The sequence below is a fragment of the Rattus norvegicus genome, chromosome 15 (genome assembly GCF_036323735.1).
Source record: "Rattus norvegicus strain BN/NHsdMcwi chromosome 15, GRCr8, whole genome shotgun sequence".
Taxonomy (NCBI): Eukaryota; Metazoa; Chordata; class Mammalia; order Rodentia; family Muridae; genus Rattus; species Rattus norvegicus.
The window spans coordinates 17,953,472-17,976,683 of NC_086033.1; the positions used below are offsets into that span (position 1 = coordinate 17,953,472).

Here is a 23,212-nt window from a genome sequence, read left to right on the forward strand (position 1 = left end):
TCTATGCATTAGGATTTCAGCCAATTAGAAACCAATACAGTTAGCTCATTTCTTCCTATCCCTCCATTGCTGAACCAAGAGAATATGGTAGATCTTTAACTGCCTATGGTCTGTTAGAGGCTGTGCCAAATCTGAAGTTGACACTTAGAATAGTAAAATAACCAAGTAAGTCATTTCACCATATCTTACCACTACTGAACAAAAGGAAGAAAGCAGAGCTTGGAGGACATTATATGCAGCTGGTCTGTTTGAGACTGGTTTAAACCAGAAGTTCTAATGACACTTAGAACAACAATATTACTTTCTCCTGTCATTATAGGAAGCTAGCTGGGTGAAGAAGTATGATTCCACCAAGTGTCATGTGAGTGTTCCTGGGGAGCAATGAACCACCTACTTACCTAGAAAGGGAACAAACAAAAGCAGATCAAAGAAACAATTATTTTAAAGTTTGAAAGAAGAAATCAATGAGTTTCCTGATGTTTACTTAAAGGAGTAAACGTCACTCAAAGGTAGTTGTATCACTGAAAAGCCTACCTTAGCATGGGCAACAACATCTCCTGAAAGCTAGAACCTGCAAGCCCTCTACATTATGTGCAGGCAGCTGGACAGGTCAGAGTCTCCTCAACTAGCAGTTGTTTGCTGCTTTTAGAACCATAGGCTGAGCCCTGCATATCTAATTAGTTTCAGTTACTTCTTGAGACTTGTGAGGTGTCTACTTCCTGAGATTCATTAGTCTTTGCCCTCCCCTTCCTGGTAGGGGGAATGCTTCAACTTAGAACTTTCTGACCAGCAAACAGCCTCACTGAAGCAGGAAATGTTTCAACTCTAGAAAACTGCTTCACAATAACAAGTCGTCATCTTTTTGTGTTGAGAAGTTTGTATGCTTGTCTGAATTCCCAAGGGTAGACATGATACCTAAGGTTCAGTTAGAAGGCAATTTTAGCCCGTGAATTAGAGAATCATGTTCATAGTTTTAAGTCACACTAGAATGTGTCTGGAAATTTATATAAAAAAAACTGAATAAAATGGACTGGTAAATTATAAATTGGTAGAAGTTACTTGAAAATCAGTTGAACAGTATGGGTTTAACATCTGAGGTTTATAAATCCTTTCAAATTGGCAAAAACTCAAATCAGTTAATACCATTGAAAAGCAGTCAATAGATATTTTTCCAAAGAAGATACAAAAGTAGCCAAGAGACACACACAAAAAAAGCTGATCACCATTAGTCATTAGGCAGGTGCAAATCAAAACTATAATGAGATGACACTTTACATGTTGGTGGCTGAATAAGACAGAGAGCCAATATTAAGTGTTCGAAGGGATGTAAGCTATGGGAGCCATTGTGTAGAATACTGTGGTGGTTGCTCAAAAAGGCAGATACAGGGGCCTGAGGAGATTGCATACGCACATGTACACACAAAGACTAGATATAACACTGCTGTATGGTCTAGAAATCCTATTCTTAAGTTTGTATCCAAGAGAGCTGGGAGCGAGGATTCGAACACTGATACTACCAATGTTTATTGCAGCATTGCTATGGCCAAAAAAGCAGAAATGAATATAATGTACCAAGAAATAAACAAATATAAATATGCAGATGTTAATTAAAAGATGAGGAATATAGAAAATGTGGTATGCAACACACAGTGGACTACAATTGAGACACAAAAGTCACAGAATTCTGAGACACGGTATAATATAGATGACACTGTATGAAGTAAGCCAGACACCATGGCTCCAGTTATGTGAAGGAAATAAAATGCAGAGTGCACAGTCAAAGCTTCCAGCTTCTGAACTGTATGAGATGTATACAGTTATGATGTAATAATACAGAGATCCTTCTGTATTATGAAGTGATGAGAAAATTTGGAAATGAGACAGATGTTCCTAAAAAATCACTGACCTGTCCACTTAACAGTGACCACAAGGGCAAGTTTCATTAAATATATACTATAATTAAAAAAATCATGAAAAAATAACATAAAAAGAATAAAGCTGAATAAATAGTTATATAGTTATTTTTTCCCCTAGGTTTTAACTGAATATCAGTATCAGGACTCAAGACTACACGTTCAACTTTCAGGTCATGACTTAATCCATCCTAACAGCCACGTGGTATTTCAAGTTAGAGGAAACTTCTGGGCTTGCAGAATGTCTCCTAAGTATTTGGTGAGTAAAGAATTGTGATGAGGGAGCTGGGGAGATGGCTCAGCGGTTAAGAGCACTGGCTGCTCTTCCAGAGGTCCTGAGTTCAATTCCCAGCAACCTCATGGTGGCTCACAACCATCTATAATGGGATCTGATGCCCTCTTCTGGTGTGTCTGAAGACAGCTACAGTGGACTCACATACATAAAATAAATAAAATCTTTAAAAAAGAGAGAGAGAGAGAGAATTGTGATGAGGGACTTTGGGTTGCAAAAAAGAGCTGGGTGAACTTGCCCTTGGGGGTAGATATCAAACAGCAGGATCTAGTCTGGAACTCAGAACTGAGGCATTCAAAGCAAATTGCCTGGGGCAACTGATACTAAAGTCTCTTCTCAGTATTGTGGTCAGAGACAGAGGCACTGCCAACAGAGGGGAGTTTCCTTGGAATCTGAGGTCAATCAAAGCTGTTCAAGGAGCAAGGACAGGGCTACCTTGGGATTCTCTCCAAGTATAACAACTAGATGATGCCAGACACAGCGAGCGAAAAGGCAGCTTGAACCAGTGGGGCTGGGATCCAGGCAGGCAGCAGGTGACCTTGCTTTACACAGGTCACAGAGGAGACTGCAGTCACTCCAGCCAAGGGCTCAGGCCCAGCTCAACATGTTTACTAGTGGCATATTCTGAGGAGGTCTTGTCAGCTCACTCTGGGGTGGGATATGATCAAGGGGGGGTCACAGGGGACCCCAGAGAGCCCAACTCAGGCAACTACGGTCTGCAGTGCTGTAACAAGTGCTTATATTGAGTGGAACGATGGGAAGAAGTCCAGGAAAGATGGTGGAAACCATCTCCAAGACCAGAATCCGGTCTGATGTGGCTGGGCTACTGCCTGACTGGGCCGCTCTAGATTTCTGTTATCTACTGCTTCTTTGGAGACCTAGCTGATGAATCTGCTCTCCTCTCTGAGCATGCAAGGCTTGCTCCTGCATTCATAAAAGCTTTATTATCTCTGCATTTGGGGAATAGGCCTGTTTCCAGATCAGCCTGAGGAGCCTGGCAGCCCGGAAAATGAGGCATGCCACAGATTCTTCAGGTCATTACAAAACAGTTCGCTCCACCCTTATTTGCTTTGGCAGCTGCTGTCTTGATGCACCTTGCAGCCTTCTACCCATTAATACCACTAAGGAGGATTTGCAAAGTGTTTAAAATCAGCTCTCTTTCTCTGGCTCAAGCCCCGTGGTGCTGGCCAGTTCATGGGATGAGGCTGGATCAATAAACACATTCTTTCTGTCTGTTGAGACTTTGCGTCTTCCAATTAGAAGACGAGAACAAAACATGTTGCTTTATTATATAGAGACAGCAGTCAATTCCGGCTGAGAGTGGGGTAGGAAATGCTGCTTTTTCAGACGTTTGTGTAGCACAAACAACAAAGCGTCACTTGGAAAGCAACAGGATTTTTCTTAGCCAAACTACACACAAATGGGCTCTTCCAGTGTTGAAAGAAAGGCAGAAGTGAGCAGAAAGGAAAGTCCTCAGAGACTCTCTGAGGCCTGGGTGTATGGAATCCAGCACCACGGTGCAGCATGCAAACCTGCCAGCCGGTGTCCTAACTGGGTGTTATTAAAACCCTGCTTGGCCCAGGTAAGTTATGAAATCCCCACTCTTTCTGAATCCTTTGCCTGTGGGAGGCCAGGCACTGAGATACACACACCACAACCAGGCTGCTACCTACAAGCTTTTCCACTGTACAATGAAAAAGTAGGGCTTGTGGGCTCTCCACACACTGAAATACTATACTCAGGCCTTCTGTCTTCCCAGAAGGCAATTTTTTTGGACTCTTGAGGCTAAAAACTTTTCAGGTAGTATCTTTATCTAAGGCTAGAAGTTCATTTTAAATATAAGTGCACTGCTGCGGAGGAGGGATGGGGGAAAGAGAAAGGCAGAAAGTGGAAGGGATGGAAAAAGAGAAGAGATCAGGAACCTGAGAATCAGGAGAAGTAGGTTTTACTCAAAGCCCTGAACATCGTCCATTAATTATCTGATCCTTCTTATGGATGAGAAAAAACTCAAAACTAAAGCCTCTTGAGGATTTCCCATCAACAAGTCTGCAATGTGAAGGTCAAATAAGACAAGTAGGTTCAGGCTTTTTCACATTACCCAAGTAAACCTGGGCCACCTAGAGCTGGAAGCTATTGTCAGCACAAAACTATTACATACAAGCGTGCATGAACACTCAGACACCCAGACACCCACCCATACACAGAGAGAGAGAGAGAGAGAGAGAGAGAGAGAGAGAGAGAGAGAGGGAGAGAGGGAGAGAGAGAGAGAGAGAGCGCAAACAGATAAACAGGCACAGAGAAAAAGGAGGCAATGAACTTATTCTCAGAGAAAGACATACACACACACACACACACACACACACACACACACACACAGAGGGTGAGAGAGAAACGGTTTAATTTTCAACACTGCGTATACATTACTGAATGCCTCATTAGAGAGGACACAACGGAACCTGACCACCATCTTCTGAGTGAGTGTTCTAGACTCAGCTCTCTTTTTCTTCTTTCTTCCATCATGGTACCTATAACAGTTGGGCTGGGGTAGTTCACAGAGTATTCTCCCACTCATCCTGTTGTGGGCAGCTGACAGAATTAAACAGAGATGATGCAGAAAAGGGGCCTGGCACAGTGCCTGATGCGGAGGAAGTGAAGCTTGTAGGCTAAGATTTGTAAAACCTATTTTTAATAATGGTTCTCAAACACTTCGAACCCCCTTCTAGCCCACCATCCAAAGGTAGGGGAGAAAAGATGACAGGGAATGTGGACCTATTTAAAACTAGTCCTTTAGGGCAATTCCAATCTCCATTGTCAGGATATCAACAGTCCAGTTCAGTAGTGTCAGGATACCAAACACATCATCAGTGGCACAATCTAGCAGAAAGAGCCAGGATTCCACTGAGTCAGCACAAGTCAGCAGGAACAACCAGGACCAGCTAGGACACCAAGAGAAGGTCTTTGCTGTGCCTGCCTCCCTCCACAAGGGAAGATCAACAAAGACATGAGACCAACGAAGCGTTCCAAAGCTAGCTATGCAAAGTGTGCAGTCGCTGTCCCTTGAGTCCTTTTATACCCTCTCTAAACACCATGTGTCTTCTCATGTGAGCTTGCCTCAGCAAAACACCACGTGAGTCTGCATCACGTGACACTACCAGAAACTCCCACTTCAAAAATGACAAAGAGATAGGGAAGAGAGTGGTTAGATCACATAAATTATCACCCCATCTCAGCCAGACATCTTTTCTCTAGATCTGTGTCCCATTTGCCAAATGTATGGACCTCTGAAATACATTGTATTGTCAAGGCCAGGAAGCACTAACTGAAAGTCTCTGGGCCTCAGAGAAGTCACAAAATGAGCATAGACAAGTCTCTTCCTCAGCACCACTGAAAAGCTTTCTGATGAGACAAGGGAAATATGCATGAAATCAAATATTTTTCAAGCAGGAGAGTTGCCTAAAGGCACATGTCCCCTGAGAGTCTGCAGGAATTTTCCTAGAAGAACCAGGGCTATAAAACCTAGCAGCATCCTCAAAGCAGATGGAGAAGTCCCTTTAGAATAGCTGGCTGTTTACTGGCAGACACCCCTTTCCAAGGCAGACTTGCACCTTGTGTCTGCCTAGATTCTGAACTCCACTATGACACAAATAGGCTAGCCCATGGATGCCCATCCTGGCCTCTTTGCTCATCTCAGAAAACTCTCACAAATTCAGTGATTCTAGAAAGCTGGCCTCCTGAAGGGGCTGGAGATAAAGATCACTCAGAATGCCTGCTGCCTTGCCCAGCTGGAGATCTTTTGTTCTGGTTGACAAGGTAACTAAAACCTAAACCAAAAGGGTTCCAAGCCTGGAAACTGGAGAAAAGATAAGAGGTGCTCCTGGCCTTTAGTGTACACTCTTGTTCCCATCGCTCCAAGATTCTAGAAATTAGTCTTCCTCTTACTTAAAAGGCCTCCTACAAGCCCTCAGCCATTGCTTCCAAGGTCAGGCAGAGTCCAGATCCTATGTCCCTGCTCCAAAGACCTCTGTGGCTCATGAGGGAAAGAAGACATGTAGACAGGGAGTAAAAATAGTGAGTGTGAACCAGTCAAGGCTGTCAGTTCTCTTCAAGGATTCAGAATAGGCACCACCTCATCTCCCTGTAAACAGGGGGAGGGGAGGGATGTGCTACTGAGGCCTCTTTGCTGAGACTGGGTGGCAGGACTGAGATCAAACACAAGAGGGTTGAGAGTCAGACCAGCACACATAGCTGGGGGTAGTGGGGTGGTGGTGGTATTTTTATACCATAGAGCTTTTTCTTAAGGATGACTTGAAAATAGTGTTAGGAAGTTCTCAAAAGCTGAAGATTATCAAGACAGCAATTCTATTGGGAATAATCTAGTAGGGTAATCTAAGAATGTTGATAATCAGGATGATCATGATGTAAGTCATAGAACAGAGTATAGAAATTGATTAATAGGGTTGTCTCTGTCATCTTTAAGACTGATGTACACATTCACACATGCACAAAAGCTGTTTTGATGTGTTAAATACAAGAAAAGAAGCAGGCTACCAACTATGTGTATCATAAGATCCAACCATGTGGAGAGGTGTAGAGATACCCAGGGGTCCTCTATACAGAGCGAGTCAGAGGTTATGTGATACAGATTTTCCCACAGTCCCTAGCTCTAGAAAAAACTTCCTTCCTCCCTCCCTCTCTCCCTCCCTCCCTCCCTTCCTTCCTTCCCTCCTTCCCTCCTTCCTTCCTTCCCTCCTTCCCTCCTTCCCTCCTTCCCTCCCTCCCTTCCTCCCTCCCTCCCTCCCTTCCTCCCTCCCTCTGTGAGAACTAGTATTTTTCCAGCAGCCTCAGAGAGCCCATTCCATCCAGGAGGGAGTCTGGGGCAGCTCCCGGAGGTCACCAGGACTCACAGCAGTACTGTCTCAACTTTATCTAAAGGAATGCATTTCAAGGACCACCGCCCCCCCCCCCGCCCTGGTTTGTAGCAACCTAAGGGTCAATGGAGCTCACCAATGCCCCCATATGCCCAATCTCCATCTCTGTAACCCACCCTTTACAGAATGTATAAAACTGTACTTACAGATTGTTCAGGGTCGCCTCTCCTCGAGAGGTAGGCAGACCCCAGCTTGCTGGAATAATAATAGTCCCCATGCCATTGCATCAACCTCTGGTCTCACATCTCATTCACGGGAGTCTCTTGGTAATTAGGACTCGGGTCGAGTCTTACACTTCCTTCCTTCTTTGCTTTTTCCAGTTTTAATTGCTATAAAATACATGTAACAAAATTTATTGTGTTAGCTATTTCAGGTATTTGGTTTTGCGGTAATTATTATATCCACACTTCTGAGCACATAATCCCCAGAACCATTTCATCTTGAAAAACTGAAACTCTCGTAGTATCCCCTCAGTCCTGATCTCTCTCATCCCTAGGCCCCAGTGGCCAGCTGTTTTGTAAATTTACCGAGGATGTGTTCCTCACACACTAGGAATCAGACACTTTGTCTTTTGTAGCTGGTTTACAATAATGTCTTCCAGGAAGCTTAGAACTTCACTCTCTTATGTGCATGTTTCTCTCTCTCTCTCTCTCTCTCTCTCTCTCTCTCTCTCTCTCTCTCTCTCTGTCTTTGTATGTAAGATGGGGGGATATAAATGTGCATCTGTGTGTGTATATGTGTATGTTTCTTTGTATGTGCCCACACAAAGATACACACACACACACACAGGACTATGTACGTGAAGGGTAAAGGAAAACCTTGGGTTTTAGTCCTCAAATACTACCTCAAATACTACCTACCATATTCTGAGGCAGGCTTTTCCACTGGTGATTATTTGCCAAATAGGCCAGACTGCTTGGCCAGTGTCTTAATTAGGGTTTCTATTGCTGTGACCCAAAAGCAAGTTGGGGAGGAAAGGGCTTATATGACTTATACATTCACACCATTGTTCATCACAGAGGGAAGTCAGGATAGGAACTAAAACGGGACAGGAGCCTGGAGACAGATTCCATGCAGAGGCCATGGAGGGGTGCTGCTTACCGGCTTGCTTCCAATGACTTGCTCAGCCTATTTTCTTTAGAAGCCAGGACCACCAGCCCAGGAAAGGAACTACCCACAATGGGCTGTGCCCTCCTGAATTGATCACTAGTTGAGAAAATACCTTACAGCTGAATCTCATGGAGGGATTTTTCTCAATTGAGGCTCCTTCCTCTCCCAGGACTCTTGCTTGGGTCAAGGTGACAAAAAAATCAGCCAGTTCAGCCAGAAACCCCCCCAGTAAGCAGGATTTGTTTCCTCCAATAATCACACCCCGGTTGCTGGGATTGCATGCACTTCATAGTGGGTTTTATAAAGCTCAGTAGGTGGGTTGGACCCATATAAGAGCTAGCTAAAGGGTCAGGAAGAGGACTGGCTGCTGTGTAACTAAAGGGATTTAGGACAGGCCTGTGTGCTCTGAAAACTTTCCAGACACCTTGTCCCTTACTTCATTTTTCTATCTCCTCCTTAAATTAACCACTTCTCTCTCTCTCTCTCTCTCTCTCTCTCTCTCTCTCTCTCTCTCTCTCTCTCTCTCTCTCTTTCTTTCTTTCAAATTGCCTAGGAAGCGCAAGGCCCTGGGTTCGGTCCCCAGCTCCGAAAAAAAGAACAAAAAAAAAAAAAAATTGCTGCTCAGTCCCATGGGCCTTGGCCTTCTTGGCTGGGTCAGCCCTGCCCCCTATTATGAATGCCCCTGACACAGTAAACCTGGCTTCCTACCATTTAAGTTTTCTAACTACTGTCCCTTTGTCTCTGCCTTAGCTACCCGACCGCATTTGTGATAGAGTAAACACTCAGAGGACATATTTACAAATGGATACATGATGTCTTGTGGAATTAAAACTGATCCTAATTCTCAAAGTGGACCCCCAGTGCTGATCCACGGCCCGCTTCCTGTCCGTCTATCCCAGCACCCCCACCTTCACACTCTTAGCCCTGGCATCCTCTCGGGCCTTCAGTCTTGCGAGGCGGAGCCTGAAGGAAAAGTGGGCAAGTTAACCACGAGCCCTGCAGGGACATAAAGACACTCACCTGAAATTGCACAGTTGATTCTGGGGGCTCAACTGTGGGATTCAGGCTGTGGTGTTTGGAGGAAGGTCACCTCTGAGCTGCCAGAGTGTATTTAAACAGCCACGACTTGTCCCAGCAGGGACAGATGCAGGCAGCCAATGAACACAGTGGACTCCCTGGCAAGTGTTCTCATTCCTCAGGGGAATTTCTGCCTATGGTGGGTTCTTGATTTCTAGATTTCAAAAATCTGAGTGGGAGCTGAAGTTCCAGCAGGCATTCCCAGGAAGTCTTCTCAAGCACGTCTCCGTCTCCTTAGCTCATTTGGCTCATGAGTTCCCCCTGGGAGGGCAGGTGAGCATACTTAGTTTGTTTTCAGTTTATCATAAAGTTAGTTGTTTATTTCCATGGCCGTGACCACCTTATATCTGGGGATTTAACATACGCTTTATTGTATAAAAGAAGATACTATTGTTGATGATTTTAATAGTCTTAATATGTAAAAGTTACTAAAGGGGAGGCATCTTTAAACTTTTGTATGTGACTTGGAAATTTGAACAACCAGAAACTATTCCTTTCAATCCACTAACAGTGACCAAAATAAAGGACCAAGGGGATCTTATACAGTAGGGTCTTCCCATCCTAGATTAGGCACAAACCACACCCAAACACGTTTTCACAGAGACAGGCTTTATTAAGCTGGGAAGAAAAGTTAAAGTGGCTGCTTTCTGACTCAGGCAGGAAAAAAAACAAAAACAAAAACAGCCAGGGATAGCCTTGCAGGTGTAACTTTTAAGAAGAGAAAAGGGGTGGGGCTCTGTATTAGAATAGGTCAGGATGAGGCTGTATATTTTGACCCGGCATGCTAATTGAATCAAAGGGGGATTTCAATACTTTATTAGCAAGTCCTCGGTAGTCAGCCAAAGGAAGAGGAAGTTGCCAGATAAGGGGAAAGACCTTGGTGGCTAACCTTAGGAATGGAATCTAATGGTTTTTAGCAAGGCAGGAGTGGGGGAAAAGGTCAAGGCCTGTTAGAGCCATGCTTGCTACATTCAAGAGAGCTACATTTGAGAATTTGACTATGTCAGACGCTTGTCTGGTTCCTCAGGCTTATCCTTAGATAATATGTAGTACTCTTATACCCACTTCATAGATGAGGAAGCTTAAGGAGAGGAAACTTGCTCAGGCTTCTGCAGCCTGTAATCATCAGTGCAATATTTAAAATGCAAATCTCACAGATAGGGCTCAATCTTCTAGTCCTCTCAGCCAACTAGCCTCTCTTCAAATACATCAGTGTCATGTCGAGTGCTAGCATGCCTTGGGTCCCTGACTGAGAGTGGGGAGGGAATGTGAAAAGGACAGACATGTAAGGAATGACAGACATGTGGACATGGATAAACTGGGGTCAGGTGGACTGTGTATTCACTGCAGGAGTGGCACGAACCAACTGAGGACCTGGAACTTCAGTTTGTTTATTATACAGCAAGGGGTAAGGTGAGTTAGCTGATCTCCGTAGGTGAGAAGCCTCAGACCCTAAGGAGCTGAGAAAGTTGCCACTGCTAGTTTTTTATACACTGGTCAATCATTAATAAACATGTCTACTTGCACACACTGCTAACACCAGCACTTGGACCAAGACGAAGGCTTTGCTGTCCAAGCCTCACTCAAGCCCACTGTGAAGGCTTTGCCATGCTCATGGGTCTGAGGCATGAGTCCTTGACATTGCTGTGCCTGTGTCACAATGCAGTCACTCAGGACTTTGTCTGTTCTTTCTCCAACCAGTCTAGGCTTCCTTGGCTCCTCAAAAATCAGCCTTCTTCCTCCCCTTTAGTCCCTCCCTGGTGTTCTGGGCCCCATGATCCCACTAACCTCAGTCTCTGCACTGATCACTCGGTATTGTATTTATCTCTTTGTGGCTTGGTAGCTCTCCCCTACCTTGTACCTCCACCTCAAACATTGCTCAATGGATAACTTCCTTGAGGGAATTCCCTGGGGTTACCAAAGTTGTGCTCCCTGTATCTCTTGTATCTCTTCTCTCTTCTCTTCTCTTCTCTTCTCTTCTCTTCTCTTCTCTTCTCTTCTCTTCTCTTCTCCTCTCCTCTCCTCTCCTCTCCTCTCCTCTCCTCTCCTCTCTTTTCCCCTCCCCTCCCCTCCCCTCCTCCCTCTCTCTCTCTCTCTCTCTCTCTCTCTCTCTCTCTCTCTCTCTCTCTCTCTCTCTCTCTCTCTCGTCTGGAAACCTGTGGAAGCTGGTAGACTGCTTGCAGGACAACTAAAGAAGCCAGAACGGGAGCCTGTATACCAATCACTTGCAGCCAGAAAGCTTTTAATTCAAGCCAAGACTTTTTTTTTTCCCCTCTAAAATAAAGTTGCACCTTCAGAGAAGCAGGGGGAGGGGAAGGTGATAGGGAATTTCTGGAGGGGAAACCAGGAAGGGGGACAACATTGGAAATGTAAATAAATAAAATAACTACTACTACTACTACTACTACTACTACTACTACTACTACTACTAAAAAAAGACTTTCTGGATACTAAATAAATACCTTTAACAGGCTGGGAAAAAAATCAAATAAAATAGCAAGTTTCTGTATTGCTTTTCAAACATCCTTAGTGTTTGATATTTCTCCTCTAAACACGTTTTGTGTTTTGTTCTCTTCTCTTCTCTCTCTCTCTCTCTCTCTCTCTCTCTCTCTCTCTCTCTGTGTGTGTGTGTGTGTGTGTGTGTGTGTGTGTGTGTTCTAGAAATTCTACACAGCAAATAAAACATGCACCCCTAGAGACAGAAGAACTCATCTCAATTTATGCACTAATACTTTGGAAAGTTCTGGCAAACTGCCCCCGCCCCCAACAATTTCTCAGCCCTTTTATAGGTCAGGTAACAGTGTGGAAACCTGTGGGTGGTCTCCAAATCCCAATTCCACCAAAAGAATTTTTTTATCATAGTTATGAGTGCTCACAGGATCAGAAACTGCAGGAACAAAGGTTTGGAGGTAGGCGTTTTACAGGTAGCAATATACAACCATGTAAACATCTGCAGGTATTAATTTAAAAAACTCCCTTCCTTAGCAAGTAGTATCTGAAGTCTGACCTTTGTCCAGATAGCTGGTAACTACTTTTTAGGGCAGTTTCTTACAATTGTTTGTGTTCCCAAGTTACCAGATAGGGACTTTAACAAGCAGATAGATTTCAGCATGCTTAAGGAAAACCTTAACTCATTTCACTTTTGTACATTCTTACAGTTTATAAGCAAGGACTTCTATTAGGTTACCATAGATTAATACCCTTTAATTTTCACATATATATGAAATATATTTGTTTTTCACATATATGTATATATGAATAAAAATGAGATATTTGTATCATCTCTTCCTCATGTGCACTCAAATGTGTGTGTGTGTGTGTGTGTGTGTGTGTGTGTGTCTTTGTGCTGGACACCAAGTGCTCTTACCCACTGAGCCATCACTATAGCCTGCTTTTGGCATCTTGCACAGTATAGACTCTAAACCCTTCTCTGGAAAGAATGGATGATACAGAGTCCTTAGAAGGTAGAAAACTGTCTATCTCAGGCGACAAAGAGGCAGCCTCTCTGCCTCTGAAGATGCTGTCCTACTCCCCTTCCCCTGCCCCCCAGGCTTAGTTCCCTAGAATGCCCTGTGGCTGTGCCTAACTCCTAAATCCTCTCTAATTGGATCACCTCTTCAGGAATGCCTCTTTTGACTGGCCCAGATTAGCCTCTCTCCACCCATTTTGTCCTTGCCTTCAGTCATCACTCCTACAGTCACATAATATTGTTTAATGTGTGTTTCTTAATTAATTTTCTCTACTGGAGAGCTAGCTTGCAGAGAGAGAGAGAGGGAGAGAGAGAGAGAAGCATATGGTCTGGACTTGTTCTCTGTGTATATAGAAAATGAATTGGTCAAGGCTGTCTGGGAGAACGTTCTTCATGGAAAGTTTATGCAAGCACTAGGAGGCCTGTGGGCTTTCAGTGAGCATGGCATTATAGAATAGCACATGGGGCTATGGTTAGTTAAAGGTCAAATCCCAGTAGAAGGATTCTGACTTTCAGGATGTATGCATTTAAAATTGTTGTGATAGTTGAATATCACAAGAAGTATGTATTTTCTTTCTGTTCTTACCTCCTAAGAAAGAACTTAAAAGTCCTTGGGATGCTGGTAGGAGACTCTTCTATCGTAGTATTTCCTGTTTGAGCTTCCTGAGATGGAATTCCTAAAACTTGTGGATTTTTCCCAACCGTTCAGCAGCATCTGACTGGGAGCTCCTGAGTCCCTGGGAATTCCCTCTGTGATAAGAAAATCTTTGGTTTCATGAAGCAATTCTTGATGTGTTGTTCCAGGAAGCATTCGTGAACCCCAAAAGACCACCAAGGAGCTTGTTCCAATGTAATCAATTGCACTAGGATCTTTATTCACAAGCTCAAGCTTGGGCCACACCACCATCTCTGACATAGCAGAATGGGAATGTGTAGCCCAGAGCCCGGTTTCAGACAAGCATTTATAGAAGCAAGCAAATAAGCAATGGGGTGGGTCTAGTCTGCCACACATTTGAGTGGGGGCAGGCATTGTGGAATTGTATTGTCCTTTAACATAATTGTCTGATGCTGGGAGCCAAACCATAAACTTAAGTTCTACTTTCTTCCTGATTGACTGTTGTTAGGAAGTGAAGTGCCAGAGGCAGGCTGCACAAGTACCTGGAGGTGTAGACTTGTTGTGGAGTAACCTGGAAGCTGGTGCTAGGTGCTGGCTTGTTAGTTAACTTGAGTCCAACCCAGGAGGTCTGGTCTCTCAGATGGCCTCTTGCGTAGTCTGGTACAAGAGGCTATAAGTTAGCCCACTTTCTATTATTGTGATAGAATAACAAATAGAAAAGAGATTACTTTTGGCCCACACTTTAGTCTAGGGCCCTTTGGAGAAACATGCCTGTGAGAGACACATGTCAGAGAAGTATTTGTATATTTCATATAACCCTTCTCCCGAAGGCAGAAGAGAGGGCTAATCTTTGATCACAATGTACCCTTCAAAGGCACACTCCCAGCAACCTGCTTCCTTAATGAAGTCCTCACCTCCTGAGAGCCTACTCAATATGAACTTATTGGTGGCTCAAACCAGTGATGAAGTCAGCACTTTATGATCCCATCATTTCTCAAGATATTACCAGCAGCCCATGGGAAACCAGGCCCACAACTCAGGAGCCTCTGGGGGACATTCATATCCAAGCTGCTGTGGGCCAGTTGCCTGGGAAACTAAATGTGATGGAGAGTTTGGAACTTTCGGTCTCTTCCCTCTGGGCAGATGAAAAAGGCCAAAGGTTAAGTTGATCATCAATGACCAAGTAGTTAACGACGTCACAAAGCACTTGTTGAAAACAAACTAAATAAATTAAAGAACAAGTGTATGCGAAGCTATCTGGCTGGAAGGGAGCAGGGAGGTCAGGGAGGCTCAGCCTGCCTTCGTACAGAGGTTCTATGTACCTCTTCTCTCTGGCTAGTCATCTGCATTCTTTATTTATTATAGCAGTGAATTGACCAAGCATATTTCCCTGAGTTCAGAGAGACGTTCCAGCAAATTAATGGAAGCAAAGGGAAAGCATTACTGGAAGCCTCAATTTATAGCCGGTCAGCAGCAATCAAGAAGCACAGATGATCACCTAGTATTGAATTGTGGGGTTGGTCCCACGCAACTGAGATTCCACTTCTTAGAGGCAGGCTCCATGTCCAGGATTAGTTAGGCCTCTGCCTCTGCCTCTGCCTCTGTCTCTGTCTCTATCTCTGTCTGTGTCTGTGTCTCTGTCTCTCTCTGTCTCTGCCTCTGTCTCTGTCTCTGTTTCTGTGTCTCTGTATCTCTGTCTTTCTCTGTCTCTCTGTCTCTGTCTCTCTCTGTCTCTGCCTCTGTCTCTGTCTCTGTTTCTGTGTCTCTGTATCTCTGTCTTTCTCTGTCTCTCTGTCTCTGTCTCTCTCTGTCTCTGTCTCTGTCTCTGTTTCTGTGTCTCTGTATCTCTGTCTTTCTCTGTCTCTCTGTCTCTGTCTCTCTCTGTCTCTGCCTCTGCCTCTGTCTCTGTCTCTGTTTCTGTGTCTCTGTATCGCTGTCTTTCTCTGTCTCTCTGTCTCTGTCTCTCTCTGTCTCTGTCTCTGTCTCTGTTTCTGTGTCTCTGTATCTCTGTCTTTCTGTCTCTCTGTCTCTGTCTCTGTCTCTCTCTGTCTCTGCCTCTGTCTCTGTCTCTGTTTCTGTGTCTCTGTATCTCTGTCTTTCTCTGTCTCTCTGTCTCTGTCTCTCTCTCACTCTGTCTCTCTCTTCCTCTGTGTCTCTCTCTGTGTCTCTGTCTCTCTGTCTCTTTGTTTCTCTCTTCCCGCCCCTGTGTGTGTGTGTGTGTGTGTGTGTGTGTGTGTGTGTGTGCTTTTTCTTTGTTTTCTGTTGGCATTTTTTTCTTGTCTTACCCCTCTTTTGCTAGTTTGTTGTGATTTGTGTGTGTGTGTGTGTGTGTGTGTGTGTGTGTGTGTCTTTAAGGTTTTTTTCCTTCCTTTTTTGTTTTTGTTTTGAAAGAAAGAAATACAAAGTACATAAAATTGGGCGGCAAGAGAGGTGGGAAGGATCTAGGAGAAGTTGGGGGAGAGGAAAATGATCAAAATACACTATATGAAAGAAAACTCTTAAAATTAAAAAAAAATGGGATTAGTATCCTGTGCAGAAGTCAGTGCCATAGAAGGAAGATTATTGGCTCCTGTTCCTAGGGAGACCTAGCAGTTGGATTGAGACAGTGTAGAGAGAGAACAAAGTCACATGAAAGAAGTGACAACTTGTCACAGCCAGAAAGGAGTGACTGCTGATGAGTAATATCTGTCTCTACAGGAGGGCATAGCCCAGTGGTTAGTGGAAAGAGCAGGAAGAGTCACTAGTGGAGCGTCTCATGCACCTCAGCCCAGACGTTCTGCTGTGATTTTTTTTTGGGAACTGGAGTCACTGCTAGAAATTTGCATTTGATTCAGGGACCGGGCTATGTGGTTCCATGCAAGTGAAATTGAGCTAAATTCCCGCTAACTAGAAATTCTGTGTGATGTTAATGTCACAGAATGGTCACTCATGCATCTTAACAATGGCAATGAAGCACCTCAAAGACATGATAGCACATAAGGATTATATAAAGCATATAACACTTGATAATGGAAGATTATCACAGGTAAGTATTTATTATATGATGCTATACTGCATTATAATTGTCCTAATATTCATATTTTTTAAACAGTACTGTAAAGTCAAACATAACAGCACAAGCCTGCAGTCCTAGCACTTGGGAAGATGAAACAGGAGGACCATGAGTTCAATCAGCCTAGGCTGCTGAGGAAGACATTGTCTCTAAAAAGGAAGATTTACATATACTGAGTATCCTGTAGCATCTAGCTTTTCTTCTTCTTCTTCTTCTTCTTCTTCTTCTTCTTCTTCTTCTTCTTCTTCTTCTTCTTCTTCTTCTTCTTCTTCTTCTTCTTCTCTTCCTCCTCCTCCTTCTCCTCCTCCTTCTTTCTTTCTTTCTTTCTTTCTTTCTTTCTTTCGTGTACTCTATGATAACTGCACTGGGACAAAATTAGTTGAAAAGACATTTCTTACAAACATCATTGCTATATGGTGACAAGAATCTGCGATGTCATATTATTTTGAAGCTGGATTGACTCTGGAATACATGTGACCCAGCTTCTGCCTTCAAACACTTGGCAGCTGAGTCTTAGAGAAAAACTCCCATCCATTTAGATCTATAGCTCTTAGAACAACAGCTCGAAGAATATAAGTCAAAACTCTATAGACCAGAATACAGAGTAACTTGGAGACCTTGTTAAAATGCTAACTCTGATTCAGTGAATGTGAGACAGGACGAAGGATTATATATACATATTTGCCTCCCAGATGATGATGTCAATGCAGCTGGTCCACACCTGAGACAAAGGTCATTGGAAATTTAGATTCCATATAGCAAACTGTGAGGTAACATTAAAGCTAATCCCTTGAGAGTCATGAAGACAGCGTTCTCAGGAAGAACCTGCAGTACAGGAGGCAACTGCATTGATGATACTTAAAAAAAAAAAAAATGCTCACCCTGACCTCATTTTATATAATCATGTAAAATATCAAAGTATCACTATTCTCCAGCATACACTTTGCAGTGAAAGCATAGGCAGTATTTCCTATTCATTTCTGACTGTGTCCAAACCTAAGTCCTGCACAAAGCCAGGACCAGGACGCCATTGTCTCCAGCGGTATAGCTACAGGTGAGGCCCCCATGCTCCAGGGAGTAGCTCTACACACATGTGCATGTGGATTGAACTCAGTGGGTCACAAATCTGGCAAACAAACAGAGCAAAGCAAAGCATAAAAGCAAAGGGGGAATTGTCAGGAGGGTACTGGACAGTTGGGAGTGAGCTAATGAGGAGGAGGAAGGGATGAGTATGGCCAAAATGCATTACATACTATATCTGAAATCATCAAAGAATCAGTTATAATAAAAAATACAGTTTATAATAATGTATGAGTCCCTGACAAATTTCAGCCAGAAGCCAAATGAAAGTCAATTCTGGAGAAATGTCTTTTCACCACACAGACATGCAGATGTGGGATGACCGAACGAGCCAGTCACGGGACCACATTGCTGGCAGCTCAAACCTCTGTCTTCATGGTGGCCATCTAACTCCTGGAACCTGCCCTTCTAAAACACAAACAGCGCAGTGTTTGTTCTCCCCTCCACTTTTCTGAAGTAAGGCTCCACATTCCGTTGGTACATCTGGCCTCTGGTCTTTGCAACACTTTGCCTGACAGCAGCCTTCCTGATTCACATGACTTGAGCGCCATGAACATGCTGTCTCTTGGCACCAGAACTCTGTGAAGGGGTGTGGGTGAAATCACGGTACAGGTTGCTCAGCTTAGGTTTTCATGAATTTGTTTCCACCTGGCCATCTTGGTATGCTGGATTGACAGTTCTCTATGGTAAGCGACAGGGTCGCTGGCAGTATCTCTCCTTTCTGCTCATCAATGGCAATGCATCGTCATCCCAATCATAATGAAAAGTATGTCAAGAACTATCCCAAAGTAGAGCCTGTAGCAGTATATTATCCTTGGTTAAGAATTATTAGTTCCCTATAATTGAGCTGCAGATATTAAAATTCTAGCTGTGCTTTTCAGCTGAGGACTGGGTCCTATCACCTGTCTCCACATGCCAGTTAGTTCACCCTCCGAAGATGAGCTGGCATACTGATAGTGTTAGTGTTAATACTGTTACTACCTTACAAGATTGATCACTGGGATTACGCACGTATCATTCCCAGAGCAGTGACCAGACAGAATAGAGACCTATCTGCAATGACTATTACCTGTTACTGAATGACACCCATCACTCAAACTGCAGAACTTGTGGGCCCAGTGTGCCAATTTTACAAATTTCAAGAGTACTCTGCCTTTATCTAAGAGCAGGGCAAGGGATCAGCATAGGAAATGTTTCCCTTTTAGGTTCAAAAGACACTGGGAGAAAGAGAGCATTAGGAGTGTGAGTTGAATTCCCAAGAAGTAGAATGTGGAAGCTTCCTCTTATACCTTAGGATTTTACCGTCTACTTTCCTAGAAACGTGGATGGATCAACTATCCCAGCTTCGCAGAGAAGCTGGATACATTTCTGTACTTTAAGCAGCAGTCTAGAGTTGAATGGGAACATCCACTTCCATTCCTGGAGTGAGGTAACCTGGTTTAGACCAGGAATCAGCAAGAGGTATTCAAAATGTTGCTCAAAGTGCTCCTTCTAGTCTCCCAACTCCAGTCTGTCTGTCTGTCTCTGGTACACACTGTATTTCAGGAGAAGCCAAGAGAAGAAATGATCTAGATCAGTGGCTTTCAATCTTCCTAATGCTGTGACCTTATGCTGAAACCCCCAAACATAAAATTATGTCTGTTGCTACTTTATAACTCTAACTTTGCTACAGTTATGAATAGTAATGTCAATATCCATGGTTTTTGATGGAAGGTCCTAGGTCACCCCTGTGAGATGGTTGTTGTATCCCAAAGGCGTGGCCATGGGTTGAGAACCTCTGGTCTAAATCCTTGTTTGTTTTGCTAACCCTATCACTGATCTAAGAAGCCAGACTTTATCAGTTGGTTTTGAAGTTTCGAAGTAATTTTTAGTTTTTCATGAATTTGTTTAGAATCAGTGCCAGTCATGAGAGGCAGGGTGCTAGTGTTTGGGACAGTCTCATAGCTAGAAGACATTCGTGAGGCTCAGCCCTAAGGTTCTCCTCCCTCAGTGCAGAAGCTGTAACGTAACTGATGATGCTATGTTCCCAACAGAAGTTCCAGAAGGCCTCCCAGAAGGGAGTATCTCCTTCTATTGCATGCGGTGTAACCCAGCCCAGTTTAGAGCAGGGAACTAGGGACTGAAAGATGACACTAGAAACACTGTCTGTCAGCATTTCCATCACAAGGCAAGATGGAAAGCCAGGGGTATCCCAAAGGAGGCTGGAAAAAAGGAACACAATGACTGAATGTATTTTTTAGATGGGTAGAGAAAAAAAAACAAAAAACAGGTTTAAGGATGATAATGGCCTGGGAATCCATATCAACACAATAAAAAAGAGATTGCCAAACTTGCATTGCAGGTTGGAGGTTAGGCAAATTCTTATACATAACAAACAAGCAATTTACATGTCTCATGGACAGTCTCTGAGGCACCATTTGAAGTACCACCTGGAATTTATTTTGCAGCAGTTGCCATGCCAACAGGAGGGCTGTATTCCAAAGGGTGAATGGACATTGCAATCCCATGTACCTTGCAACCCTCTGGCTCTATCTGCTTCCTGGGCGTGCCTTGTCTCTGCTCACTCTCTGAATATTGTCCCACCTTATCTCTAGGGTGAAATAGCCTATGCACTGTATCCTTCCTGATTTTGAACATTCTTTTGAATATCCCATCTTGAGGCAGATTGTATCTCCTCATTCTCGAATGCTAGGGAGTTTCAGTTAGCCCTCAAGTGTAGTCCATCGACTGAATACAGAAGATGGCATGAAAAATTGAGATGTGAATATAAAACAGACCCTCCTACACCACAGCTAATGTACACTGGGGCTTTCCGGACATTGTTAACACATTGTGTGAGCCATCTGTCCATCAATAGAGTCTGGTTAGTGTGTGCTGGTAAACATTCAAAAGCCCATTTCCCAAAGGTGTCTCTGGTTACCTGTATATATAAGTTTTTCACAGCTTTTATTGATAGAAAAGATATGCAGCCTGTAACATAGGGACAATAATGAAATAAACAAAAATCTTTAAGCTCTGATTCTCACAGAATGGTTTCCTTGGTGTCTGTAGAGCGCTTGTGTTATGGCCATTTAATTACAGGTTAACTAGAGTTCTAGCGAAAAGGCCATGTCAAAGTGTAAAAGCCGCATTGTAAATATTGAGTGCATCAAGTTCCAAGCCTTAGGCTTTGTCGTTTCCCTGATGTAAATACTCTCATCACAGCCCAGTCCAGGCCAGGAAAAGAATGTCAATGATTAAGAAATTGAGATTTGGCAGTGGTATAATAACTTATAGAACACCATACTTCAGCACAGAACATACATTTCATAAAATAGTCTACAGTATAGTAAATAAAGATGGATTTAAGTATACTCTCCATATAATAATATTTATAGCCAACATTTGTAGATTAAGTTATTTCTAAGTTCGGTTTCAAAGTAAAGCCATATTAAACAGGCTAATCACCTGCCTCAGTTTCAGTGTGGGCATCTGGAGGAGCCAGTTATACCACACTGGTACACCAGTGCTTGGGAGAGAAGTGGCTATCTGTCCCACTGCTCCATTTCCTTCGCCAAGGGACACTGGAAAGAGTGGATTCTCTTTTTTGACATCTCCTCACCTATCTGACCACACCCACTCCTTCCTCTTGCTTATCTATTCGTGTCCCCTCTCTTTTTCTTTTCTTCCTTTTCACTTCTTTTGTCACGCTGGAAGCCTGTGTCTTTGTGACCCACTCCTTGGATCACCTGAAGAACCCTTAAATTATCGTTATTTTTACTTCGACTCTTCTTTATGTCCTTCTCACTTTGCTTCCCAAATCCATTCTCATCACATGTTCTTTTGAGTCAGATTTTTTTTTTTTAATTTAAAACCTTCACTGGTCCTTTAATAGCATCAGAATTCAGTTTTGAATCCTTGGAAATTCTGAATAGGGGTGGTGACAATGGCTTGCAGGGCATAAAGATATGACTGATACCACAGAACTACATCCTTTAAAAGGACATGGAAACTTTTAGGCTAGGCATGTTTTACTGGAATTTTTACAAGTCATCAAAAAAGACAACCAAGGCCACAAAAAGTCTGCCCTGTCTTTGATTTCTTTCATTACTCATATTACCACTGACAAGTTATCCTCACTGCCATAAACTGAATGTTCCAACCCTGAGTCCACAAGCAGGAGTCTAATCTCCAAGGGATGATATCAGGAGGCAGGCTGATAGGGCCTTGCCACTGAGTCCTCATGCATGGGATTCAAGCACTTTGTGAAAGGCTTTAGAGAGCTGCCCCGCCTTTCTGCTATGTGAGAACACAGCCAGAAGATGTAGTCACTCCATGAACCAGGACACAGGCTCTCTTCAGAGGCTGACTTGGACTCTCCACACTTTCGAACTAGGAGAGAACAAATTGATCTCTATTGTTTAGACATTTTTTGTCATTAACTGTAGACAGCTACACTTAACTTTATAAAGTAAATAATATTAACACTACCATTTTGCTAATCAGAAAACTAAGGAATAAATATCCAAGGAGGAACACATCTTATAGAATATTGATATGATACTGCAGAACTAGCAGATATAATAACTTGGCCAACACCACATCTCTTAGGCACCTCTCTATCCCAGAGCCAGGACGAGGATAAGTGATAAACTACTCCTTGGGTACAAATTTAAAGCCGAGGAAAATAACAATGCATAGCAATATCTTAACAATTGGTTCTGACCAATGCTTTAACAATATGATATTGAATGACACGTCAAATTTTCAGAAAGGACAGGGTACGGCCCTCTCTTTTTTTCCTCATTTATGGCTGTCTCCTTCACAGCACCATCATGTTGAGCTGGACAACTACTGAACCCTCTCCTTCATCAAAGCAGCCTGGAGCTGCAGCCTTTAGCTTGCCATGCAGAGTTCTTAAAATATGCTTCCATAATACAATTTATTTTTTAATTAATTTAATCTATTTTTAATTAATCCTATTTTACTTCACAAATCATGCTGCCATTACATCTTGAAATCCATTGCAATGTTTTGGGATGTGTATGTATATAGAATGATGAACTCAAATATGTTTCATATTAATTAAGAATATCATTTATCATAATCACTGAATTTCTTAGAATCTTCTTATATTCTGTGTTGAGAACAAATATCTCCCTTCTCCCACCTTAGACCTGGCCATAATACTGTCATCCAGGGAGGAAGGCCAATGTCAACCATTGACAAAGTCATAGCATCTCCTGCTGACCACCAGCCACCTTATGTAGGTACTGATGTTAATCATCTTATCAGTTTTCTCACGGGGAAATGGGGCTATTTGGGTACATGAGAAAATTATTTTAATATTATATAGCATTTATTTATTTGAGTGTGTGTGTTATGTATGCTGTATATGTGTAGGGGTCAGAGAACAGCTTGTGGAAATTGGTTCTTTTCTCTACCATATAAATCCTAGGGATTGAACTTAGATCTTCAGGCTTGGATGCAAATGCCTTTACCTGCTCAGCCATATCACCAGACCAAAGGGAACTTTTTTCAAAGGGGTGGGGTGGTATTTTGCCATTTTACTGCAATAGAACATTTCTAGAAGTTTATATATAATATAAAAAATGTTTTTTATAGCTTAAAGGTTATTGAGGAGTCTGGTTATCATTACAGTACTAGTAAAAGGTTTTGGCCTTTCTAACCAGTTT

General features: G+C 43.0%; 1 long non-coding RNA gene across 3 annotated transcripts in view; it reads right to left on the reverse strand.

Moving 5' to 3' along the window:
* LOC134482085 (uncharacterized) overlaps nucleotides 1-23,212 on the reverse strand; it is a 73,447-nt gene that overhangs the window by 38,682 nt on the left and 11,553 nt on the right. For 2 of the 3 annotated variants that reach the window (XR_010058101.1, XR_010058103.1), the window contains one exon: nucleotides 21,358-21,908. This is a non-coding gene — a long non-coding RNA (uncharacterized LOC134482085). Of the gene's footprint in view, nucleotides 1-7,279; nucleotides 7,463-21,357; nucleotides 21,909-23,212 lie in introns of those variants that run through there. The other variant, XR_010058102.1, reaches the window with a different exon arrangement.